The following is a 27,579-nucleotide window of genomic DNA, read 5'->3' on the forward strand; positions in this document are numbered from 1 at the left end:
GAACCTGGTGGTCTGTGTCAACCATAAGAGTCACCCCTAATGAGGTTCCCACAACTGCTCCTAAAAGTGAGTTTAAGAGCATGGAGACGTTTGATAAGCACATTGTTTTTTTCAGCTTGCTTTGCACTCAGCTAATGCCAGCTGTTTTGTAGGCTGCCACATTCATGTCTTATGGGATGCAGTTGGTCAAATCCTGCTGGCAGTTACGGGCGTCTTGGGCCCAAACCATACAAAATTGCCCGTATGCAGCAACATTTGTTATAAGGTCTTGCTTTGCCATACCCGAATCTGTCGTGCAATGGGCGCACACACAGTACTTCGGCACCACACCTGGATCAGGTCTGAAGGCTTCTCTGGGGATGTCCAAGCATGCTATTTAATGCAGCTCTCATTTATGGCTAAAAAGCAGACTCTGGCATGAAACACGAGTTGTGCATAGCGCATTCCCTGGGGGCTATTTGCCCCTTGTAGACAAATTCCTTAACAGTTTCGCTCCTTTTATGGCTATGCTAGGGATTTTCAATGCATCCAGCACCACAACAATCTGACAGCCTTTTTATCAATCAAGCCAGGGCACCTAGAGATAACATTTACGGCCTCAAACACAACGTGAAGCTCAGTCCTTTTTGACACACACACACCATTGTTTATGTATCCCTATGAGGACCGGCCATTGACCGTAATGAAGTGTGTAATTACTATTCTAATTCCACGCGTGCTTTGATAGTAGGGAAGTTTATAAAGGGGACAGAAATAAACCTAACTGCACTTTTAGTTTTTTGATACACTTGCTCGAAAGTACCTAAACACACTACGGGGACCGGTCCTCACAAAGATGGTGTTTGTCACTCACTCACTCACACACTCACACTTACTCTCTCTCTCTTTTTCCCCTACTTTAACAACTGAATGTTGAAGGTGGGCTTGCCACAGTTCCTCACATCTATGGGGTTCATTATCAATGTGCCAAAGTTGCAGAGACTCTCCTCAGGGCTATCATGTATGTCAGGCCTCCCTTCCAAATAAAGTCCAGGACATTGTTTCAGCCTTGGGCCTTAGTGAGAGTAGCACTTAGACTTTTTGGCCTATTGACTTCCTGCATCCTGCTCATTGACCATGCCAGATGGCATATGTGGGCTCTGTTGTGACCTCTGAAGTCTCAGTGGTCCCAGAACTGAGGGAACCGTTCAGATTCCATCCAGATTTCAGAGGAGACTGGAAAAGATCTGCAGTAGTGGTTGCTCAACAGCAGTTAGACCATCAGCACCCCACCCTGAGTGGACGGTGGTGACAGAGGCATTACTGGTTAGTTGGGGAGGTTATATGAGAGCAGTGGAGATCAAAGGGCTCTGGTCTCCAACATAGACCCGTCTCCGCTTGAACCTATGGGAGTTAAAAGTAAATCACTTGGTGTGGAAAGCCTTCCAACTGTTCATGGAAGGGCTACTGATTCAGGTTCCTACGGACAACAACACAACCATATTGTTTTGGAACAAGCAGGGCGGAAGGTGTCAGGCGGCATTATGCCGTTGGAACTGGTTGAATCATTAGGGCATTTCCCTGGTCTTGGACTACCTGGTGGGATCTTTAAACTCACTGAATTTGGCATGCTGAATTTGGGCACAGTGCCATCACTCATAAATCATAATGCCACTACTCCTAGCAGACCACTTACCAGGGCTAAACAACAATTTGTATGATCTCTTTAGCAGAGACTTTGAAGAAATGTGTGAGGTCAATGGGGGCTGCTTAAACAGTTTATTCACAGGTGGGGCATCCATGTTTCCCACCAATGAAAACAAGAATCTCCAATTGTACATCTCCCACCACCAGGGAATGCACTATAGCTAGATTGGACTATTTGCTTACTCTATTCTGCCTCTACCACTGATTCCATACATGTGGTTAAGAAAAGTCACACGTTTGTCATTGTTAGGCTAGCACCCAGGAAAACACTTCCTGGTTTCCTTGGGAGTGTGGAGGGGGCTAAAACCAGCCACGTCCTCCCTGTTGTCTGGCAATTGTGCTGAAAAGGAGGTGTTGTATGAAAGCTGAGAAAATGAGCTTTCAAATCACATTGCCCTTTCACTTCAAAGCACTAGCAATCACAGTAGAATGTGATCGTCCAAGGCTCCCCCAAGACACCAGTTATTTTTGTTGTGGGAGCGATCCTTTGGCAAGGTCCTGGGCTCTTTTAACATCCCCATCCTGTATATAATCAATATTTCTTCCCACTCCAGATAGGGTGATTACCCACAATCTGCCCCCCCCGCAATTGGGGGTGGGGAGGCGAGAGCCCACTAAACACCAGGGATTCATATATAAGAAAAAACAAAGGGTTGTTGGTTGCCTACCAAGGGCAGGGTCTTGCCCCTCCTTCCCAAAAGGCACTACAGTGTTGCTGGCCCCACACCATACTCCGGAAGCAGATTGGGAGTTTTGCCCCAATGGCCCTCATGGGCTAGGGGTTAGAAAGCCCACTAAACACCAGAAACCTAAATAAAACATTGGAGAGGGCACAATGCACAGGGCCATGCCTTCACCCCCAAAAACTACTAGACACCAGAGATGATTACAAAAAATTAACTAAAAGGGTGTGTGGGGTGGGACGCCCACAATGCACAGGACCATGCTCCACCCTAAAAAAGCACTACAGTCTTTCTGCTCCCCAGGGGCTGATTGATAGATTTTCCCCCAATCTGACTTCCCTAGGGGGGGAGGAAAGCCACTAGGCACCAGGTATAAATACAAACAAAATAAAACAGAGGGGTTTGAATGGCTCACCATGCACAGGGTCATACAGCCACCCAAAATAAAGGCAGTACAGTATTTCTGCACCCCTAACCCTGCGGGGGAAGAATACGTGGGTTCCCTCAAATCTACCACCACCTAAACACCCATATTAGTTTTAAAAAGCATAACAAAAGAAATAGAAAAAAGCACTACAGCTTTCTGCCTTGCTCACAGCCAGGTTAGGGGATTTCTTCCTCAACCTCACCCGAGGGGGGGGGGGGGCAGAAAGCCCACTAGACACCGGGGATATTTTGCATATGGGGCAAAAGAAAGTGTTGCAAACATCCCCTGTTGTCTAGTTTAAGAATTGTAGGGTACCATTTTTATCGGGAGACTTGTGTAAATGCTGGGTGGAAGAAATTTGTGACCCACACAATCACTCTCACACTCACTCCAAATCTTACACTCTCACACTCACACACACACTCACTCTCTGAAATGTTCTTTCACAGAAACGTTAGGAAAATCTGTTTTTATGAAAAGTTTGAGGATTGCAAGGGCCTCCTGCTAACAGAACCTCATGACATTCACACAAGTCGCACCAACCTGGACTCCCACTGGTGTGTAGTTTTCAGAATTGTCTGGGTAATGCAAGTTTTCTTGGGTGGTGGCTGAGCTAAGGCCCAAAATCTGAAGCTACTTGCATTGTTTAAAAACACAAAAAAAAACCTGGATTTTGCTGGGTGACGTGATGTGTACAGGTCCCGCTTTGGAGCTTTGTGTTTTAGGCACTAGGCTCTGCTACAAAAGTGAGGTGCCATTTTTATTGAAGGACCTGCGGGAACATTGAATGGTAGAACATTTGATATTACCAATTGGATTGCTCTGCATTTATGACTTTCAAACGTAAGCCAGTGTGCAAGAAAGAAGACATTTTGCAAAATGCCCTCTGAATCACTTGATACTGTAACCGCAAATTCCGAGGTGTACAAATAACAAATGTTCCTAAACTCAGAATCGTTTGTACATTTCAGGAATGCTTAGATTTCCATCATGCTCATTTGTCTTCCTTTATATTTTACCTAATGAATTTCTGTGTAGTCGGTGAAAAATCAGTGTAAGTTGGTGTTCAGTTCTTGGCGCTGGGTATCGCTTGTTTGTGGAGAACCTCTAAACCTTGTACATCACTGCAACCAGAAGGGTCTGACAGACGTAATGGTATATTGCTTTTGTAAATCGGCCCCTGCGACAAGTTACAAATGAAAACGCTGTTACAAATGGCAGTTTTTTTCTACTCATTTTTTAAATTTTATTTTTATTTCAACCGTTTCTTTGGGAAAACCAAGTGGGATCTACACAACGAAGTCCCGTTTCGGAAATGTGTCTACTTTTCAGAAATGTATAGCTTTCGAGGCTCACGCATGGGGTTCACAGCTATTTCCACCACAAACAAAAAGCAGGCTGAAATCACAGAAATTAGGAAAAATGGACTGTCTTAGAAAAACGCAAAAACTGTGGTAAAAAGAATATTTTTTGATACTTCTTTACTTGCTGCTGAAAGCCAAGACAATGACGATCCAAGCAAAGAAAACCCTTTGTTGTCTTTTAAAAAAAAAAAAAAGAAAGAAAAATCATGCGCTTTCTGGCACGTCACTTTTTTCCCTACAACAACCACAATCTAGCTATATTTTCTGTAATTTCTCAGTACTCTCCATAGCAAACTACAAACCCTGGGCGCATATATATATTTCTTTATCTATATCTATACCTATCCATATATATATATATCTGTCTCTAGCTCTATCTCGATCATCTCCATCTCCTCTATCATCTCTATCTCGATCACTATCATCTCTATCTCTATCACTATTGTCTCTCTCTATCACTATTATCTCTCTCTCTCTATTATCTCTCTCTCTCTATTATCTCTCGCTCTCTCTCTCTCCCCCCTCTATCTCCCCCCTCTCTATAACTCCCTCTCTCTCCCTCTATATCTCCCTCACTCTATCGCTCTTGCGCTCACTCTATATCTCGCTCTTGCTCTCTCGATCTTTTTCTCTCTATCTCTCCTCCTCCCGACCCTCTGCTCCCTCCCCCCCCCCCCTCAATACCCTTTCAGGCATAGAGAGATGCATAAATTATGTAAGAAAGAAGCAGAGAACTGTGGGTAGTTCTCAAGTGTAGGTGGAAAGCAGCTCCTGTATAGAGCACTCTCAACACCAGTGACACTCTAGATCTGCTCACCTCAAATGTCTGCTTTTCCATCAAAGTGTTTAAGCATAGGATTAGCACAGTACCATCCTGGTTGAGCTAGAAAAGGACAAAGTCTTTTGCCATTTCTATAGCAAAGTCTTTATGCATTGGACTAGCACAGAGCTGTCCATGCCGAGCTGTAAGATGACAAAAGCCATTTACCACTCCAGGCACAATATTACAGCTTTGAATTGGTAAAATGCCAACCTGAAATGCGTAAAAGCAACCCCTGACAGTGTTTGGCTCTTCAGAGAGGTATAGCTTTGTCCAGACACAAGGGAGCACCCCATATAAGTCAAAACAATACCATTTCAGGGTGTACCACACAACCTGACTATCAACAAGCAAAGGATGAGGCCTTTAAACGTTTCAAGGCAAGGGGCTATTCTAAAAATAGCTTGTATAAAGCTGAGGCGAGTGCAGACCAAATTACTATGTCGCAATTACTAACAGCAAAAAAAGCTAGTGACAAAAACAACCCAGAACAAGAAGGTACAGTCAGGATGACCACACATTATAATGAGCCACAGCAACTGGTTCAGATTTTCAACAAAAAATTGGTACATCCTAAAATCTGACAATGTTTTGAAAAAAGCTATTTCCACCAGACCATAGATTACCTATAGAAGATGTAAATCCCTGGTGAAGGAGTGGGCTATTCTAAGGCCCAGTGGTGCCAGGGGACAACACCTGAAACCTTCGTGGGTTACCTGTTCCGGCGTACAAAACACAGAGACACGGGACACTTCCTGCGGCGTCAAAGATCAGTGTTTATTTACTGCAGAGATACAGAAATCACAAGAAGTACACAACGTGTAGGTTCTGAGAGACTGCTTCAAATTGCAAAAGTGGATCGCTCCTTTTATACACATTTTCGTCCTTGAACAACATGGCGAACAAAAGGTTACAACTCAGTTCCCACAGTAAACTTCAAAAAGGGTCGCATTCATGTTTTCAGAAACCCGGAACATAATTACAGCAACATTGCCGGTTCCTAACTGTGAAAGCACGTTATTCCCACATTAAGCACATTCCATTCTGACTGTAAACGAATTAGGAGAAGGGACAGAAACAGGTGCAAAGGAAAAACAAGGATGAACAACAGATTGGAAAAGAGTGTAGGGAGCAATATCGGAAGCATGATTGCAGGATCAAAGGATTCGTGCCTAATGCATGCACGACTGAAACAATAGACTAGCACGGCAAGATGAGCCTCGAGCGGAGCCATCTGCCCTTGCAGTGTCATCCCCCTCATCATAAAGACACCCTCAAAGGAACACGTGTCCTCCGCAAAAGTTTGGGAATCCCAGGGTCACGAAGCGGACAGTGTCCGTTCGCTGGCTACTTGAGGGCAAGAGACAAAATGGATGCCGTATCTAAAATGGAACCCGAGGGTTCAGATGGACACACCCACGAATGAGACGAACCATACATAGTAGCCCAGCGGTGCCAGGGGACAACACCTGAAACCTTCGTGGGTTACCTGTTCCGGCGTACAAAACACAGAGACACGGGACACTTCCTGCGGCGTCAAAGATCAGTGTTAATTTACTGCAGGGATACAGAAATCGCAAGAAGTACACATCGTGTAGGTTCTGAGAGACTGCTTCAAATTGCAAAAGTGGATCGCTCCTTTTATACACATTTTCGTCATTGAACAACATGGCGAACAAAAGGTTACAACTCAGTTCCCACAGTAAACTTCAAAAAGGGTCGCATTCATGTTTTCAGAAACCCGGAACATAATTACAGCAACATTGCCGGTTCCCAACTGTGAAAGCACGTTATCCCCACATTAAGCACATTCCATTCTGACTGTAAACGAATTAGGAGAAGGGACAGAAACCGGTGCAAAGGAAAAACAAGGATGAACAACAGATTGGAAAAGAGTGTAGGGAGCAATATCGGAAGCATGATTGCAAGATCAAAGGATTCGTGCCTAATGCATGCACGACTGAAGCAATAGACTAGCACGGCAAGATGAGCCTCGAGCGGAGCCATCTGCCCTTGCAGTGTCATCCCCCTCATCATAAAGACACCCTCAAAGAAACACGTGTCCTCCGCAAAAGTTTGGGAATCCCAGGGTCACGAAGCGGACAGTGTCCGTTCGCTGGCTACTTGAGGGCAAGAGACAAAATGGATGCTGTATCTAAAATGGAACCCGAGGGTTCAGATGGACACACCCACGAATGATACGAACCATACATAGTAGCGTAGCGAAAACGCGTACACCCACTAAACTCGTCATTTGCGGTTCGTAGATACCAAACTCGTCCATATTCAAACAAACCCAAAATGTCATTACGATTCTCACGGAACCTCAGACGCTCCTTTTGCCCTCATGTAGGCAAGCACTAGTCGAGATCAGAATCGATTTCGATATTCATCAAATCGTTCAGTTGTTGCTGGAACATCATTCTATCCATCAATGTCTCTTTGGTAACAGATGGCCGTCTTATACACGTTGTAGCACAGAGGCCACATAAGGCAGGACCACACTGCACACAAAGACAACACGTAAACAGAAACGTCACTACAACCCCTATGATCATCAGAATCTTCCAACCCCAAGTTGATATCAGGCCCCAAAACCATCCTAGAAGCGTCCAACTACCTTCGTCCACGTGTATGGACTCGGAGATCTTATGTAACTTCGAGATGGCTTGATAAACAGTTGGAGCGTTGTCAGGGATGAAAATGCAACAGCTCGATTGGATCACCTTGCACACACCACCTCTATCTGCAAGAACAACGTCTAGAACCATATGGTTCTGCAACGTCATGAGTCTATCCGCCTGAAGTTCTGCTGTTAAATTACCAAGAGCACTTGCAGTTATGTTAGCAGTCAATTCTACCACACGGGTCAACTGTCTCAGGTTCCTACTATTAACCATAGGTCCCCAAAACGGCAAGAAACCCTTAAAGAAATCTCCTGCTTCTTGACCGGCAGTGTCCTCTTCGCTAATAACGCCTCTCACAACTCTAGTCTTGTGATAGTCTGAGGCAACCGTAAAAGTCAGTGGCAAAAGATTCGCAATATAACAGGTACCTGAGAAGTCACGGGGCAACCATGTATATGCACGTTCATAACATATGAAATAGGTACCCTTGGCAGTCAGGAAAACAGGGGAAGAGAGCATCGGTAGAACATGCGTATCAGTACAAGCACTCTTCCCAAGCTGGGCTCTCGGATTTCGACCAAGACCTTTCAAACAGAAATTACCGAGGTGGGGTACGGTCCATATTGGAGACGAGCTCTTAAGCTGTCTATCACCCACTGACATACTATACTCAGCCTCACTCAGATCTTTATATGCTTGCACCTCTTCATCTGGAATAAGCGATGCATCAAAAATATCTCTTATCTAAATCAGCAATCGCTATCGCCAAAGGCTTGTGGTACGAACCAGGACCGAAGTTTGCAGAACGTGGCTCTCGACTGGGGTAGGAATCTAGTGCACTACGGAACATAGTTTGGAATGCTCGAGCTGACCCCTGGGAGCTGTAAGGAAGAACCAAATACGGAATACCCCTATCCATGGTATGTGGCATTAACCCACACACCCAACAGTTGGTAGCATTCATCACCAACTGATGCTGATGTAGAAGTTGAACGAAGGAGTTATTCATGAATTCCGCACGTCTAACCTGTTCATGTTGGGGCAGAGGATGAAAGGAATGTGGAGAAACAGTGGTAATAGAACTTAGTTTAGGAGAAAAAGTAGGTGAAATGGAAGGCAATAACGACTGTATTCCAAAATACACTCCACCCACCAATAGCATAGAAACAGTCAGAAACAGCAGGAATACCTGAAACAAAAAGCATTTTGTTCGTACAATCTTATGCAATTTTGATCTTTGCGCCGACATCCTTTCTACTTCCAACAGCTCAGAGAACGCCATCCTCTAAAAACCGTCCGTAACGTCCTTGACGCACTTCGTTCTGAGTAGCGATTATCAATTCCCAGGAGTTCCCAGGAATCGACAAAAAGTAACCGACCTAGTATCAGGAACCTGCTAAACAGAAGGAAGTACCTGAACGGCCCTACGGTCAACCCGGATAATAGGTTTTCTTAAACCAATTTAATAAAAAAAGGTCTCTTAGCTGTAAAAAGTACACATGAAAAGGAACTCGAAAATCAGTAAAGGATGCAATTGTTCTTAATGTTCGTGGCAACAGTAAAGGACAATATAAGTTCAAAAAAGATTTTATTAGTCTTTGTCATGTGAACGAAGAAAATATCGACTTCTTCCAGGTCGAGTCTGCTCTTCAAATAATTGTTCAAATTGTGAAACAGTGTTCAATCGATCAGATGACAATTCAGACCTTGAGTTCTCCAAAACTGACGACTCAACAGATGTGTCTGGCTGCAATGAATTGTTTCCTACAGGTTGAGCATCACTAAACGGCACAAAACATAGAGGGGTCTCGGTTTCCGTTGCCGCAATACCAGTTCTCACCCAATTATCTGCTGGTGAAGGGATCGGAACCTTTTTGGTATGGGTGGCATGCACCCAGTTCTTTCTGCCTTCCAACCGAACTGCAGTCCTTGTAACCAGCAATACTTGGAAGGGACCCACAAATCTCGGCTCCAAGTTGCGTTTTCTGCCAAAATTGCGGGTGACAACCCAGTCACCCGGTTGGAGCCGATGTCCAGGACCCTCTGTCTGTGCCGGTAGAGCTTCAAAGACCTGTTGATGAATTAACCTCAGTTTAGCAGTCAGATCATGAAGATAATCAATTAACATTGGATACTCAAGACTATCAAAGGCCTTAGGCCTCTGGACTCCCCAAATGTTTGCAGGGCGGCCGAACAAAATCTCATATGGGCTAAGCCCTACTCGAGAGTGCACAGTCGCCCTGGTCGATAAGCGAGCCAGAGGCAAGGCATCAGGCCATGACAGACCAGTCGTAGCTTGTATCTTCGCAAGTTTCAGTTTCAGAGTACCATTGTACCCTTCAACCAAACCCGCTGCCTGGGGATGATTGGCGCTATGGAATTTTTGTCGAATTCCAAGGCCCTTACACACACTCTGCATCACGCTTCCCACAAACTCACTTCCGTTATCTGACCACACAATCCGTGGCATTCCATACCGAGGAAAGTATTCCTTCAGTAGGACTTTCGCTGTGGACAGGGCAGTATTATCCTTAAGAGGATAGGCCTCGATCCATCTGGAGAACGCACAAACCACAACTAAAACGTACTTCAGGTTATTGCATCTCTCCATATGGATGAAGTCCAGTTGGATAACCTCAAAGGGACATGTAGGAGGAGCAAAATGGCAGGGTGGAGTGGGGGTGCCCTTGCCAGGATTATGCATCAAACACACCATACAATTCTTAACCACTCTCTCAGCACATTTAGCAATACCATTATTCTTCCATACAGGGGACAACAACTTACATATACCTTTCGCGCTAATATGTGACAAGCCGTGAGCCATAGTCACAACGGCTAGCACATATGCATCCTGTAACATCCACCTCTGACATTCCGACAAGTCAACCCAACATCCATGCGTGTCTAACTTTCCCGTGCTTTCTTTCCACTTGGTCTTTTCAGTTTCAGTGGCCTCATTCTGAATTGCTTTCACGCTCTCAACAGTGTCTTCACACATACCAGTCTCCGTCGGCCACCTCACTGAACTCGTAACATACATTCGGGTCGCAAGATTCTTTGCCGTTTCCTTAGCAATCTCATCCGCAAATGCATTACCACGACCAACATCATCCGTAACCTTTCGATGCGCACTACATTTAATGATTGCCACCTGTTTAGGCAATGTAAGTGCATCCAAAAGATCGTTCACGAGCTGTCCGTGTTGGATCTTCGTACCATGCGATGTCATAAATCCTCTTTCTCTCCACAATCGACCAAAGCTATGTGCAACGCCAAACGCATATTGACTATCAGTAAACACATTCACTCGCTTTCCCTTAGACAAAACACACGCTCTCGTCAACGCAATCAACTCTGCCGCTTGCGCTGAATTCTGACTCAATCTCGCAGTTTCCACAACCGTACTCAACGTCACTACAGCATACGCAGTCGTCACATCACCATTCGGCAACTTAAAACATGAACCATCAACATACAAAGTGCCATCGGGGTCTATCAATGGAGTGTTTTTCAGGTCAACACGACCCTTCGTTTCTTCCTCAGTTCGTAAATAGCAATCATGTGGTGGTACATCATTTGATTCCATATTAGTCTGCAACAATGTCGCCGGATTCAGCACATTACAACGCTTGATCTGTATATGACTTGCCAAAAGTGTCAACTCATAACCGGACAACCTTGCACTCGTCAGATGTTGAGTTTTTGTACGATTCAGGAGAGTGTCAACTGCATGCGGAACCATCACTGTGAGCATATTATCCATGACCAGACCTGCGGATTGTCGAATAGACACCGCAGCTGCCGCTGTCGCTCTCAAGCAACTCGGCAACGCTCTAGCTACCGGGTCTAAGGTTGAGGAAAAATATGCACATGGACGCTGCTTACCACCAAATTGTTGCGTCAAAACACTCAACGCACAACCTTCTCTCTCGTGAACGTATAGTGTAAACGGTTTACTGTAATCAGGAGTACCTAACACAGGAGCCGAACACAACGCATCACGCAGTTCAGAAAAACCTTTCTGACATTCTTCCGTCCATGGCAAAGGAGTCGAAACATCCTTGCACGTGAGAGCTATCAATGGCTTCGCTAACAGTGAAAAGTTCGGAATCCACTGTCTGCAGTAGGACGTGATACCTAGAAAGGCACGCACATCCCTCTGAGTTGTTGGCACAGTCATTCGAGCGATCGCTGCAATTCTTTCTGGGGTCAACCTTCTTCCCTCCTTTGACAATACGTGACCTAGATAGGTTACTTCTTGACAACAATATTGTAGTTTAGAAGGTGACACTTTGTGATGTAAGTCACATAGATGCTGTAACAGTGATACTGTAGCAGTTTTGCAAATCTGTTCAGTGTCAGCAGCTACCAACAGATCATCAACGTACTGAATCAAGGCCGCACCAGCCGGTAACACAAACGCATCAAGTTGACTCTTAAGAGCTTGGCTGTAGATCGATGGACTCTCACAGTAGCCCTGAGGTACGCGTTTAAACCTGAAGCTGCGACCACCTAATGAGAAACCGAATAGATCTCTGCTTTCCTCAGCAATCGGAATGCTAAAGAAAGCATTCTTCAGATCGATTACTGAGAACCATGATGCAGAAGCTGGAATCAGAGTCAGCAAAGCTGTAATGTCAGGCACCACGGGAAACTGTGGAATTACAATTTTATTTACCTCTCTTAAATCAATAACAAAACGATACACAGGAGGCTTGGATGGATCAGTTCGTTTCAAAATAGGTAACACAAGACTATTACACACGTTACCCCGAGTTTCTTCGATGACATCTTTATCGATCAAATCGTAAATGATCGCTAATAGTGCTCGTTCTCCATCAAGAGAAATACGATACTGGGGAATGCGTGGTAATTGCACGTTTGATTTCAATTGAACAACATAAGGTGGTATATCCAGCAGGCCCACGTCATTGGGACCTGTTGCCCACAAAGACTCAGGAAGAGAACTCCATTCCGGTGGGAGCTTATCAGTTGACAAATACATAGGAGAGATCACTCTCTGACCCAACGTAAGCTCCACTCCCGCAGGAGAACAGTACAAAGTCGCATATAACCGCTTCAACAAATCCAGGCCCAAAAGATTCTCACCACAACCAGTAGTCAAAATCAAAGGAGCTTCTAACTCACGAGACCCAATTGTAAGGGGCAAAGGGCTAGAAACTGGATTGCTAACGGGGGCGCCAGAGAATCCAACGGAAACATTCGTTAAGCCAGACAAAGGCGCGCCACGGAGTTTCGAATGCATGATGGAACTTTTCGCTGCACCAGTGTCCAACAGAAAAGGCTCAACTACGCCCAATGTGGAAACTGCGACGTAAGGCCCTCTCTGATCAACCGGAACTGATACTACTCCCTCGCTTTGTCCATGGCCGTCCTAGTAATTACCGTCAGCATCAACATCATGCTCGACATAATAGTCGTCCACATGATACTGTGCAGATCTACCAGACGATGAATCGCGCCGATCAAAGCAATTTTGCGAGTCTGATGAAGTGGCAAAACGCTCATTCTGATTCTGAGTAACACCGCGACCTCTACCACGTGATGCTTGTTGAGGACCACTACGACCTCCTCGAGCCGAAACACCATTGTTTCGGTCACGCAAAACTGGACAATTAAACTTCAGATGGCCCTCACCCCTACAATATGCGCATTGATTATACCCCAGCATAGATCGTGGTGTAGAGGAGTCAGTACGCGACTGCGAACTAGAAAACTGTGATTGTAATCGATTTTGCTGTTGCGAGTCATTTTGATTCGAGCGCGGAGGATACGCTTGCTGCAATAAGACCTTAGTTTTAAGATCCTTTGTTTTCTTATCTGCACGTTCGCTTTCTTCTTTCTCTCTATTTACGTAGTATTGGGCCGTGGCTAATATTTGAGCAGTGGTAGAAACGGCACACGAACTTTCAGAATTCTTCAATTTGTTGCTTAGTTCAGGCAACAAATTCGATACAAATTTATCAACAAACAGTCGCTGACCTCCCTCAGTGCTCATATCCTGACCACTGTGATCGATGAATGCCTCCTCAAATCTCGTAAAGAAATCGGAGACACTCTCGCCCTTCTTTTGTTTGCACGCAGACAGTTTGTCCCAGTTAACTCTTATTGCTGGCATAAGCGTCTTCATAAGTGTAATTATCCTCTGGGGCAGATTCTCAATGATCTGTTCAGGTTTAGACCCACCAACTTGTCGTCCGTCGGCCGCCGCAAGAGCAGCCCAATCCCCGCCTAACTCAGCTGCGTGATTCTCTTGACGGATTTTCGCCCAAATCGGTTGAGGTACTACATTACCGAACAACATGTCGATATCGGCGAGGTTCATAACAGTAGCATCCACTAATTGGGATAACTCCTTATAATAACCTGCCGGATTTTTGCGGGGTCAGGCAAAGTTTGCTTCACCTGCAAAACTTCCGATCGCTTCCATGGGAGGTGTATCCAAACTCTCTGAAAGTGTGGTGGAATAACAGGATTAGCAGCAGGATCACCTGGCATCCACACTGGGGGAACTTCTCGCATAGGATACTGACCAGGTTGTGCCATCCACTCCTCAGTTTCGTCCTTAGACAATGCTCGAGGTTGTACTGTAGATCGAAAAGATAAGACGCTCTAAAGCACGTCGGACATTACCACCCACAATCATACCATTCGAAAACTGACTCTGAAGTTCAGTCATCTCGGGCGGTACATTGTCTACCTCATCATTATCCCACTCTTCTCTCAAGGATTTACACATTTCCTCGAACACGAGTCTTTGTGTGGGCTCATTAAACTGAGAAAACGTATCAAACTATACGCGAAGTGTACTTAGCAGGATGCCTAATCCATTTACGCGTCATTTTCACTAACGTCTCACATTCTCTACCACCAGGAATTTGACTGCGCCTCTGAGAGACATCAGAAAGATCGGACCCAAGTATTGGTCCAAAAAGTGGAGAATAGAGATTAGCAACAGCATTAGGTATACGACTACGAACAGAAGGGGAAGAAGAAAGAAGTACAGGAGCAACAACATTAGGAGTAAACGTAGAAACAGTAGCAGTAGTCGAGATAGCAGGAGTAGTAGTAACAATAGGCTGATGAGGTACAGGCAAAGGAGCAGTAGGAAGAAGAGCGGGTAAAGGAGTAGGGACAATTTGGGGCACAAGGGGATTCGGAAGAACAGGAGGAACGACAGGCTGACCAGCAGCCGCCAGAACAACAGGTTGAGGAACAGGAGGAATCACAGGAACCATAGTATCCTGTGCATAGGGAGGTGGTGATTTCAATAGATAAGACAATAATGGATCCTCTACCGCTTCTTCTCCCTTCCTACCAGAACTAGACGGTAGAACCGGATAACATTTATCCACCGCCATATGATGCAGTCTAGCAAAAACTTCCTGTTCCTTCTCGTCTTTGTCTCGCTGATACTGTTCTGCATTTCGCATTACCGTAATAATACCTTCTCTCTTATTTTTCTTAATCTGTTTGATTTCTTTCTGCTTGGCCTCTTTACGCCATAACCGAAAGGAATCAAACATGGCCGGCCTAGCCTTCTTTTTAAACAATTTAGCTTCAAGATTATCTAATATTGCAGTTTCGAAACTACCATGTGGTGGCCAACTAAGAACACCATCATTTTTAGTGTAACGAATCCAATATTCATTATATACGATAGGACCTACTCCGTGGCGACTATAGAGCTCATAAATTGGAGTTCCAACTGGAGGTATCGGACATGAATCCTCCAGCCGGGAATCCGTGCTGCAACATTTAAGGAAACCAAACAAAGTACTACGGCCAGGCATCGTGCACACTAACCGAGTTTACAAACTTCAAGGGCTATCGAATTACGATGTCCTCGCAAAAAAATGCAAGACCCTCGGTTTTTGGCGATTGCAATTGTCAAATAAAACCCAACAACTAAGAACCAACAACTAAGAACCACGAATGCAATGGAACCATGCAAACAACCAAGTTTAACCAAGTTACAAAAATACAAAGTAACCGTCCCAAAAAGGAACTACAAAACCATGGACTCTGGGAGCGACCCACAAATACTTAACTGAAAGAGCAATGGCGTCACCAGGAAGGCCCGTCTATCGTCTCGCCGTACAAAGGACTACGCCAGGCGCCAAAACAGGTCGACAGTCAGGGCATCAGTCCGTCGCAGCCGTCAGGAGGCAGGAATCTTCGCGGGAAAAGTCTTCGGACCACTTATTTCGACAACTGGATCGATGAAGCGGGGTGCACCTTCCTTCTGAGATTTCACACGAAGTTCCTCGCGATCGTCGGGCTTTGGACCGGTACCGCTGATGTCGCCCTACGTTGGGCGCCAACTGAAGGACTGGGCTATTCTAAGGCCCAGCGGTGCCAGGGGACAACACCTGAAACCTTCGTGGGTTACCTGTTCCGGCGTACAAAACACAGAGACACGGGACACTTCCTGCGGCGTCAAAGATCAGTGTTTATTTACTGCAGGGATACAGAAATCGCAAGAAGTACACAACGTGTAGGTTCTGAGAGACTGCTTCAAATTGCAAAAGTGGATTGCTCCTTTTATACACATTTTCGTCATTGAACAAAATGGCGAACAAAAGGTTACAACTCAGTTCCCACAGTAAACTTCAAAAAGGGTCGCATTCATGTTTTCAGAAACCCGGAACATAATTACAGCAACATTGCCGGTTCCCAACTGTGAAAGCACGTTATCCCCACATTTGGCACATTCCATTCTGACTGTAAACGAATTAGGAGAAGGGACAGAAACAGGTGCAAAGGAAAAACAAGGATGAACAACAGATTGGAAAAGAGTGTAGGGAGCAATATCGGAAGCATGATTGCAGGATCAAAGGATTTGTGCCTAATGCATGCACGACTGAAACAATAGACTAGCACGGCAAGATGAGCCTCGAGCGGAGCCATCTGCCCTTGCAGTGTCATCCCCCTCATCATAAAGACACTGTGGAAATATGGATTTTTCTGGTCAGTTATGTCCCCTATCTTGGACCCCAACGGTTCTATGTGCATGTTACAAGTACATGTATGTTCCCTCCAGTTCCAGTTATGAAGACGCACACGTGTCCCACCCCACCAAAAACAGATCTAATTACTGGCTTTTTTCTCTGTACAAAATGCAAGGCTTGTAAATACAGCAAGAAAGTCACACATTATAACTCCAGAGAACAGGACCCCAGAACATCACAGAAGATTAACCTATTTCTAAACTGTAATTCAGAATTTACAGTCCATTGCTTGGAATGCCCCTGCCAGAAGTGGTATATCCGGAGCACTATTCACCCTGCTAGGAAGCGCATATTAGACCATATGTGTGCGATAAACAAGAAGGATAGTACTTACTCGATGGCCTGCCACTTTGAAACTGTACATCAAAGCAATAGGGACATGCTAAGTTTCTTTTGCCTCAACCAGGTCTTCAAAGATGAGAGAGTGGGAGATAGAACTAGAAAACTACTCATTCTAGAATCCAAATACCATAATAGAACTTCAAACCAAGGCCCCACGGAGCCTCAACAAAATGTGGGTACACTTAGAGTAAAATAAAATAACAAGATACATTTACATATGCAGCAAATTGTCCAGGGACCTGGGCTTTCTTAAACCCCTTCTGAACTATCCAAATATTCTCCTGAAAACAACACTTTACATTTATCACACTGAACATTAGTAATAACAGGTGATACTGAAGATGTACTCTATTTTAAAGCAATGCATTGTGTAATTGAAAGATTAATTGATGCCTATAACCGCTTCTATGACTATAGGAATCATGTGTGATTGCCCATTCAGGGCGCAATTATGTACTGGATGTCTCTGATAGCAATTTTTTTTTTCTCTCCTTTTTTTAAATTTCTTTTTTATTTTGAAACAAAGGATTACAGTATAAAATAGAACTTCAATTCCAGACCAAAAAGTTCCCCCCACCCCACATCTGGAAACCATAACAATATGTATTTGCAAGCAGTTAAATCACTAACCGAGTTGACCGATAATCAATGAGCAACGAATGAGTACATAAGAAATAACGATGCGACACTTCAAAACTCATAGCCAAAAATAAAAGAAAAGGGAGGGAAAGCGAATCCAGGCGGATGGATGAAAGGGCAGGAGCTGAGAGAGGGGGGGGGGGGGGGGAGGGGATGGGGCAGGCAAGTGGGAGGACGGGAGGCGGAAAAAATAAGAAGAAAAATAAATAGATAAATAACGAAGACATTGCTACAAATAACCCAGCGTAACTACGCCTCCTGTATATTCAATGTGCTGAGCCACTTGGTTAGAGGTGCCCAGATCTCTAATCCCCTTTTTTTCCCGACCATACCTTGTCTAGCATATATAGCCGTCTCAAGTTTGTGAGTAGAGAGCAGTCGAGCATGCCATTGAGCAAAGGAGGAAGGGTTCGGGTCCTTCCAATAAGAGGCAATACAAATCCGGAGAATAGTCATAGCCAGAAACAAAAAGGCACCCCCGGATTTAATATTGAGCGTGTTGTTTAGTCCTAACATTACAGTGAAAGGCAGCAGTTGTATATCTTGAAGAAGCACTATGCTGATAAATGATTGCACCCTTTCAAATAATGGGGCCAATTTTGAGCATGTGGCAAACGTGTATAGAGTCAGCACTATACACAGCACATCTCGGGCAAGTTGTTCCACTGCCAGTACCCCATTTGGCCACTCTGCTTGGTGTAATATATAAGAAGAAGCCAGTTTTAAAGAATTGAGCTTGCAACTTTGATGACAGTAGGTGCGTTTGTGCAAGGTTTAGGGCACGGCAAAAGGTGTTCAGGGGTGCATTCAGTTTCTGCTGCCACTTTTCGTCAATTTTACTAATATCATTGGGCCTACGCTCGTTTAGCATTTTATAAATGCTTCCGATCCGTGGTATGCTGGGCTTCTATGAGTGCCAGCTTAGCGAAGCCAGCTGGACCACCGGTTTTGTTAGCTAGATATCTGGTCATTGCATTATACTGACATAGCTGGCTATAGTTATACCGGGTTTTCAGAATCTTAAAAGCCAAAATGCCTTCTGAGGTAATCAAGTCTCCCAGTTTATAGAGGCCCGCTAGATACCACTGTGGAAGGTATGCATTTTGAAAAATGAGTTGTAAATTGCTGTTATTCCGAGTAGGGGTATAATAGGCATTCATAAGTCTTAAATCTGACCCGTTTGAAATAACCATGATCCAGCTGACGCCAGAGACATCCTCTTCCCCTTTCCCCTAATAGTATAGTATAGGGAAACGGAAGGCCTGAGGGGTTCACTATGGGAGAGTCTTGAAATAACTCAGGACTATAATGCAAAACAGTAGCTCAGTAATAAAGTTTTAAGTTAGGGAGAGCCCACCCTCCTCTCTCTCTGGGTAATGAAAGAAGTTTAAAGGCTCTTCTTGGCTGTGCGTACACCCAGATAAACTGGGAAAATATTCGATCGAATGTCTGTAACATTGTATTATTAAATTCTAGCGGGATAGTCCTAAAGAAATATAGAAGTTTGGGGAAAAAGGTCATCTTTAAAACATTGCACCTCCCCACTATTGTTAAATGCATGTTGTCAAGCGGTGTCAGATTTTCTTTAACGATTTGATCTAAATTTGCGATTATATTGACCCCAAGATATTTAGCCTTCTCTGTTACTCTATCGTCCTTCCAGCTTATATGATCATTTAGCACAATCTGAGTTTTGGTTTTATTGATGGCATAACCGGATATCTTCCCAAATTCTTGGGCCTCCTGTTCAATAGCCCTAATGGCTCTTTCGGGTTCTGGGGTTACTAAGGCTAGATCATCGGCATAAGACATGATCTTCGTGTTAATTCCAAACCTGCTCACCGCTACTATTACGGGATTAAATTAAAAAATTTTGATCAGAGGATCAATATATAGAGCAAATAGTAGCGGTGAGCAGGGACATCCTTGTCTTGTTCCGCGGGTTATCCCTATCTGCCTTGTCAGATGTCCATTGATCGTAATTCTAGCAGTCCTGATATAGAGCCTGTAGTGCCTGCAGGATCCTGGGACTGAAACCTATCCGCCTCATAACCCCCCACAGGTATTGCCAGGAGACCCGATCAAATGCTTTTTCGGCATCTAAGAGTATTAGTGCGATTGGGTCTCCTGTCACCTTGGCGGCGTCAAATAGGGTGATAGTCCGGCGAACGTGTTCAGTGGTGCCCTTTTTCGGTATAAATCTGTGTTGCCAGTTTGAAACCAGAGACTCAATTTTTTAGGACAGTCTAGATGCAAGAATTTTAGAAAAAGTCTTAGTGTCGGTATTGATGAGAGTTATTGGTCTATATGAGGACATTTCCAATGCGGATTTGTCTTTCTTGAGAAATATTACTATTTTTGCAGAGGGCCAAGACTGCGATGGGGATGAGCCATTAAAAATGGAAGAAATTACATTAGTAAATAAATCTTTTATTTGTAACGAGAATATTTTATAAAATTCCACTGGAATATTGTCATTTCCGGTGGCCTTACCATCGGGGAGGCTTGCCAAAGCGGTTACAATTTCCTCCCAGACAGGGGAGATTTCCATTTGATTGCTACTCTCTCTATCAAGTTCTGCTACGGGAATAGCGTTTAAATAGATATTAATCTCCGATTCTCTAAGTCTAGACTTAGTAATTTCTTCTGTGTATAATTTCTCATAGAAGGCTCTGAAAGCCTCCTCTATTTTTACAGGATCATTAGTTATCCCTTCAGAGACTGTTTGAATTGAAGAAATTAAATTAGCGGTAACTTGTTGCCTGGTGGAAATGGCCAATTGATGCCCAATAAGTTCGCTGCATTCATGGAACCTTTCATGGGCCGAGGCCCATTTTGCAGCATTTCTTTTTGCTAATATGGTCCCCATTTCTGCTTTAGCGACCGCCACATTGGTCTGTGCTTCCACAATTCTAGAGCCCAACTGGACAGCCCTTATTAATTTTCTTTCAGCTTCTATCATTTGATTAGAGAATCAGCCTGTATTTTCTCCTTTTTATTCCTTCTAATGGAAAATCTAAGCGTCTCCCCCCTTATGCCGGCCTTTAGTGTGTCCCAGACAACCATTACCGGGGCTGACCCAGAGTTAATCTCTAAAAATTCCTGTATCCATTTTTTCATATATTCTCGGTATTCATTATCGTACAGGAGGGGTTTTTCAAAGGTCCGATTAGAGCTTGACCTACTATTTACCAGTCCCTCTATGTTGATAATAAGAGGGTTATGATCTGATAAGAGGCGAGGAGCGGTATCAATAGCACAGTCGTGCACCAGGGATGCGGAAACTAGAAAATAGTCCAGCCGAGCAAATGACAGATGGGGAGCAGAGAAGGTTATAACCATCCTGGCTGGGTTTCACCTTGGCCCACACATCTTTCAGGCCATGAGTCTGGATCAAATTTAATACGGCCTGAAAAACCTTAGGTTTTCTGCCCCTATAGACCCAGGACCCATCTGAAAGCCAGGTGCAAGGGAGATTTAAGTTTAAATCGCCGCACAGTATAATTGGCAGTGGCCAATGTGCCAGTTCCTCGTTCACACCATGAATTACCCTTGGATAGTCGAGATTACTTCCATAGACGGAGCACATTGTAAAAACAGAATTAGTCGGCGGAGAGGGACTAGAGCATCCTGCAATCACCCACCGCCCTAGTGAGTCAGATTTTACCTGGTTAACAACTAGGGGCAATCTTTTTGAAACCAGAATCCCGACTCCTTTAACCCTGGTACCTTGAGAGGTCGCTCCAATAACCTTATAACCCAAAGTATTCAGCAAGGATTTCTGGGCTCCTTCAACATGCGTCTCCTGCAGGCAGACCAAGTCCACCCCCATTGTTCGCAAGATTTGAGCAGTTTTATGCCTTTTTGCGGGATCATTTAAACCGCAAATATTGAGTGTAACAATTCTAAGTTTGTTCAACATATTAGTTGTTAGTCATTAGAGTTTAAATGCCTTAACCCGGTAGCTTCATCAATAAGCATCATCGTCATCCTACCAACATCTATCCACATCCCACCACAAATTAACTAGCCTTCTCCCACCCCCCGACTGTCCCCCCCACCCCTCCCAACCCCCCATCCCAGCACCCACCATGCAATCCCCTTGTTGTCACCATCCCTCTTAGTTCCTGACAGTTTTCCTGTGACCTTTCCAAGAATAGCCAACAAGGAAAAATGTAAGCCAGTCCAACAATTCTACTACCACTACTTACAGTCCAGACCCCCTACCCCCACTCCTCCTCCCCAACCCCCCCCGAAAATAAGCAGTCAGGACAAGCCTGAATGATGGTTAGCATGTGTGAGCTCCTGTCACCAAACCACACCTAGTCACAATAATTGGACGACAACCCTTTTTTTTTCCCCCCCCCCCTTCCCCACTATTTTCATACCTTTCCACCTTATAAAGCGACCCGTAAAACCAATCAATCAAAAGCCATAATCCCCAAAAATAAGAGGTGCAAATGTGTAAATTTTTGTGCAAGACATAAAGTGTCTATATCAGTTATGCGGGGAAAAAAAACAAAAAGAATTTTTTTTAAGTCCTATACAGGGATAGATCATATGATATACATGGGTCCAAAAAAGGCTTAGTTCATTTTCTTTCTTCCCACGATGTCCTTCAAGTATTCCCCAACTTTAATCTCGGACAAGAAAATCCGAGTGGAATCTTCAAATATTACTTTTAGCCTGGCCGGGTTCATAAGGTATACTTGGGCACCTTGCTGTTGGAAGGGTGTGATTAGTTGACGTAGCCTCCACCTGCGTTCAACTGTGATGTGGCCAAAGTCAGGCTTGGAGAAGAATTTTATTCCGTTAACTTCCTTTTGAGAGTTTGGTCTAGCTTGATCGTATACCAGCTGCCTCAGGAGGAAATTTCCCCCCCCAAAAAAAACACCCTAGGTTTATCAGTTCCGAGACGGCTACCATCTCTTCGAGGTTTTAAGTTAAACGGAAAGCGGTGCGCCCTCTGGATCTCTTGATCCCAGTTCCAGGCAGACTCTGATGGAAAGGCGGCACAAAGTAATTGAACAATGTACCCTCTGGGGTCCTCACCCTCAACCCCTTCCGGGATCCCCAAAAGCCTTAGATTGTTTCTCCGCATTCTATTTTCTTGCTCCTCCAGCTTAGACATCAGGTCAGTGAGGCAGGCCGCGTGAGACGAGCTTTGTTCCTTGACATTAGTCATGTCAGATTCCAGAGACTCTGTCTGGGCCTCAATCATTGCCTCAATCATTGCAACTTGATCGCCGATATCCGTGCAGATCTTATTTAATTTCCGAATCCCTCCCTGCAGCTGTTTTGAGGCCCCCTTAGCGGCAAGGCTATCCAATCTTGCTTCATCTCAAAATTGCTTAATAGACTCTAGTATAGAGGCCAGGGAAGGTTCGGCCAGACTTCCAGTGATTGTATGTGGGGTCTCTTCAGTTTCCTCGGGCTGTAGGTTGGGGGAATCCCCCAGAGGAAATGACCCTTGAGTAATCCCATTTCAGCTGACTCCGTGCTCGGCTCCTGGCTTTCTTTTTTTGTTGAATGGTTCTAGATGTTGGGTCAGATTCATTGCCCTCTTGTTTGCTGCTCTCGGAGGAACTGACCAAAACCTCTTCATTCTCAGTATCGGACAGTGACCCATCTAAGACCGAAATAAAAATTTTGGTAGCGAAGTCAGGAGTTTGTGGACCAGGGAGGCTTCTTTCCTTAGTAGGGATTTTTACTACGCTGGTAGCTGAGTCTGGGATGATGATATGACTTAGTGCCTCTGTACCGGCTGGGACACCTTTTGAAGCCTCGAGAGCGAACGTAGGATTTAACAAACTCTCCGCCCGACCCCGTGCTCCTAGTATTCCTGATATTATCTGAGACATTGTCTGGGGCGTTTTGTTGGTTTTGTGGCATGGAGTCCAGCTCCTGGATCTCCTCAGCCATCCGATTAACACTGTTTAAGTCAATGTGCCCCCCATCAGATGTACTAGATATAAGTGTGTGAGGGGGTTTGCAAATTGCGGGGAAATGTTTGGAGATGGAGGGTGAGATCGCTGATCCTGCTGCTGACCTATCTTTAAGTGCATTATGTCCTGCTGCCTTCCCAGCATTCTTTTTTACGTTCCCCCCATCTCGTTTACCTTTATGGAGGGGATCCACTCTTTCAGGCAGTCTCTCAGATGGTCTCTGTCTTATTTCTTTCCGCCCCTCCTTGGTTCAGGGCTGCTCTCAGCTTTATGGTTTTTTGGCCCCGCGTTGTCATGCTGCTCTTCCTCCAGCAGTAGTGCGTTGCAAATAAAGTCCCAGCCCCCAGGCTATACTTCCTTCCAAACAAACCGGCTCGAGCCCGGTTCGCTATGATATCCGCTGCTCACCCCTTAAAAGTGACCTTGAGATTACACCTCAAGTGTAAAAAAACGAGAACTCCAGCCCGCGCCTTCTTGCTGTTCGGGAATTAAATTAAGCAGCCGGGCGGTTTGTTTCCGCATTCGGCAGCCGGCACCAACGCGGACATCAGCCTCGTTACCCAGCGGGAATGTTGCAGGTCAGCGAGTAGATCGCCGAGCGCCGGACATCAGCGGCTCGTGGTGCGGCTGGCTGGCTTGCAGGAAATTCAGCAAAAACCAAAGGAAATGATGGACGGAGTGTTGAAACATTGCAAGCACTCACCCCCAGTCAACTGATCTGGGTTTAATCCATCACCGTTCTTTAGCCCACTCTGCCACCCCAGTTCAGACATGGCCATATGCAAATCAGTCTGACCCTGTGCCTCATGGGAACAGTCCAGCCCGAACAGCCAAGCCATGTCTTCCCTGGACCGGAAACAAGCTTCCTAGGATCGGTTTCTGGCATTTCAGCCGTCTTCAGCCAGGCTTGCTTGAATCCAGGGGCAAAGTGAGCAAGGCAATTCACACTAGCGCCATCTGCTGCTCCCTGATTGCAATTTTTTCATATGACATATGAAAATATGTGGCTACTTATTGTGAATTTTCACTAATGATTGAGATTACATTTCTTTCCGCCACTCGGTGCATGAACCGTTAGTATGATTGCCCATTCAGGGCGTAATTGTTAAGCGAGGGACAGCGTGGAACTGCGCAAGTCATATGACACAGGGGGACAAATGATTGATATGTATTTGGGATTGATCTAAATGATAATCAGCCCCCAGTTCGATTTGATAAGAGAACCAGTAATGAAGTGATAACTATTATATTTGCACTTTTTACGATATACACTTATGTTTTTGAGCATGTTTCAAGATGGTCACTGTGATTCTGGTAAAAGGTTAAGACCAGTGGACCGTTATTATGTTTACTATTATAACGTGATGCACTTGTTTTGATTTAATAAGCTCTGTGTCAAAAGTGATATTGACATTGAAAAATGCTCAACGTCGAAACGCGTCTGTCAGTGCAGGAGGCTTTTCACATTAAAAAGTATTTTATCTTGAAGAGTCCGTGAGTGCACCTATTTCTTGGCAGATTCAGGGTATATCGCCATTGTATATGCATGTTTAGCGGTTCACCACTGCTGGGGCAGCACCTGGGATGTGTGGAGCGGCAGCGGAGATCTGTGACCTTTGAAATAAGTAAATATATATATATATATATAGAGAGAGAGAGAGAGAATGAATAACATCCAAAAGCAGGACTTCGTATTGGGGGTGGGAGGGGCTAGCAGTCGAGGTTAAAACAAATGAAAGTAATTTACGATGGCTGCAATGTGTATGCAGTGGCCATCTTGAAATGGTTTTCCTTTTTTAAATTACAAGATGTTTGTTGGTTATGTCCACAACTAGTGGGGGGACACTTGCTGTGACCAGTAGGCGTCTGGGAGACATGTTCGCATTACTGATTCTTAGCAACTGCTTCTATAAAATTCTATATACCAAACCAGAGTTGGGAACCAAGCAACACATAAAATGTGATTGTTTAGACTACCGATCGGAAAATTCAACTAAATATTTGGGCACCAGGCACACACAAGTTCATACAATTATTTTGTGCCAGATGTTGCTTATTACTCACATTAATGGAAAGCATGTCCTCAGCATGCCTCAGCAACAGAGCAGGCTTCTGAACTTGAGCCTTTATAGTCTACACGTCCATTCATGGAGATTGACTGGCAGCAATTGAATGTATTCGATTTGCTGACCGAGTGAATGTAATCCTGGCAGCTAGATACCCTTCCTCTAATTCTTCTATGCTGGGCGCTTGGATAAATTAGAAAATGTGCTGCCTGGTGTGGGGTTAACACATCCAAAATGTTGGCCTGTATGGGAGGGAGAGGTGGGGGCAGTGAGCTGATGTTTGATTCTTGCTTTGGCCCAACAGGGACTTGCTGCAACCACAGTGAAAGGTTATTTATTGGCCCATGTGGCCTTTTTGTGTTTACCTGACCAACCCGCTCTATTCAAGATAATTGTGCAACCCGCTCTATTCAAGATAATGGTTGTGATGCCTTTTTTAAAGGGTCTGACTCATGCTTTCCCCCCTCCCCCCCTCCCAAGCCATTCGTCATGCCACAATGCGACCTATGTTCAGTCTTAACATTTCTTATTTATCTACTTTTACACCGATGTACAGCTTTTTGAGGTGATGCACAGCTGCTTGTTGGAACCCTTTATATTCAAGACTGTTTTTTTCATTACTGTCACCTCAGCTTACCATATGAGTGAACTGTAGGCACTTTCAGTGCAACCACCCTATGCCACCTTTTCACACAGACAAATTGGTCCTGAGGACTCGGACGACCTTTTCACCAAAAGTAGTCTACTTTCACATTGTCTAATCCATTATTTCGCTTTTTTTTGTTGCTTAACGTCAACCTTGGAAGGAGGAGGAGAGGCTCCATCCTGTCGACCCTAAAGGGGCAGGGTCTATATTAACCGCACAAAAGACCGTTGTTTAGACGATAAGCACTTTTTAGGGTATTTTTGAGCAAAGAAACTAAAGGCAGTGCAGACAAGTTGGATTGTCCTCTGTATCAAAACCTGCAGTGCACTGACCAAGGAGTAAACCCCTAAAGGCTTGATGGTTAGTTCACCCGAGCCAAGGCTCCTACAAATACTCTAGTCCATGGAATGCCAATTTTAGACATCTGCCACACTGAAGACGTCCAAAAATAATTACTGCCCTCAGTCTGGTCTGGCCTCAAGTCCACTTAGCCAGCTGGGTCCTAGAGGACTCTGAGGTCTGAGTTCATCCCTAGGCTCTACTCTTTTGAAGAGTAGAGCCTAAATTCTTTCTGGTCAATGCTAAAACCACCATTCCTCACTACCCTCCATAAGTTCTTTTCTACATAATGGACCAGCACACAGTCTTCGAAAATGTATTTAAAATATCTGCATCATAGGAGAAGAAAGGAGAAATATTGAGAAGCTGTTGCCAGTGCACAGGGGTGGCATTTGTGTATGGCTCCGCTCCCTCACTTCCGGGGGCAGAATGGAGTCACTGGAGCCACATGGCACCACCTACATGTGCGTGTGAGCATTGCTGTAAAAATCCTCCTGCTGCCTAGGACTATTCTAAAGGTGAGGAATTCCCCAGAAAGCGCATTTACCAAAGGTAAGTAGATTGCTATTTTTGCATAACAATTCTTCAGTGTTCAGTTCATCCGTACTCTGAGGCATGCATTCCAACAACTGTTAATACCACCTTTGATTTTAGTATTATCACTATCTGTAATCCACAATGTTGATAGTACTAGTGAAATCCAAGTTATCCTATAATGGTTCCCTGTTGAATAGGGTGTGCACATTGATTTTGCCACAATAATTTCTGCATGATTTTCCCATATTATTGACTTCTGTTTGCGGGGACAAATTGCCCCTTGTTTGACCTGGTCAATTTATCCCTGAAATCACCTATGTGAAAACTATTTGCTGTAAAACAGCGAATATTACAGTACTAGTTTAGACGGAAACTCTTGTTGTATTAAGAGAACAGTTGTACTGTGAGCCACAACATCCATAT

The 27,579-nt window shown here is 44.6% G+C and overlaps 1 protein-coding gene across 2 annotated transcripts in view; it reads left to right on the forward strand.

Annotated features, from left to right (window-relative positions):
* Positions 1–27,579, forward strand: part of CPD (carboxypeptidase D) — a 752,391-nt gene that overhangs the window by 593,230 nt on the left and 131,582 nt on the right. The gene's annotated exons all lie outside the window — the stretch shown is intronic.

This window comes from Triturus cristatus, chromosome 3_2, assembly GCF_964204655.1.
Source record: "Triturus cristatus chromosome 3_2, aTriCri1.1, whole genome shotgun sequence".
NCBI lineage: Eukaryota > Metazoa > Chordata > Amphibia > Caudata > Salamandridae > Triturus > Triturus cristatus.